Here is a 750-nt window from a genome sequence, read left to right as displayed (position 1 = left end):
GTATATCTAATATATGCTTTCTTTATTAAAGATGACAAAGTTTGATTTCAGGAACATTTAGCTGTTATTTCTGGCTTTGGACTAGTGTATTTATAACAGTAGCCCTCATGAAAATATTACTGAACTTTTACCAAGTAGAATACAGTGTTAGTGTTCATGAAATAATTATTTTTCAATATTGGCACAAGGCTTGATAGTTAATGAAATGTTTGTGTGAGACTAAATTGATTGGTACTTTATTCTATTAACTCTAAGAAGATGAAAAGCAAAGTTGATCTAGACAGGATTTGAACTCAGAATACAATGAGGTATTTTTCCAATGCTCTAATGACTTCACCAATCCCCTGGCCCTAGTGTCCTGATTAAAATATATTTTACTATGAATTTTTTAACATATATATTTAGTGAATAAAATAGAACTAAGGGCGGTCTTGTAACTATACCAAGATCAAAAGATACAGTATACTGACACTTGCTTAACATACCAATAAACACTAGCTTGGAATATCGAATAAGTTTAAAATAGCAATAAGTATATTACAATTAATTAACTAAACTCCTTTAAATTCTTGATTATTTTGAAAATTAATTGTAACATAAATCAGTGCTTGTTAATAATATAGATTGCCAAAGGTTTTCTGAAGTAAAGCCTTGTTTTGTTCATTATTTGAATATGTCACAAATAAGTGTAGGGAGTAACAAAATACTCCAACGGAGGCTGAGGAAAGGAAACACAAATCTAAAATAATC

This window comes from Octopus bimaculoides, chromosome 8, assembly GCF_001194135.2.
Source record: "Octopus bimaculoides isolate UCB-OBI-ISO-001 chromosome 8, ASM119413v2, whole genome shotgun sequence".
Classification (NCBI taxonomy): Eukaryota; Metazoa; Mollusca; class Cephalopoda; order Octopoda; family Octopodidae; genus Octopus; species Octopus bimaculoides.
Note: the sequence above shows the minus strand (reverse complement) of the source record.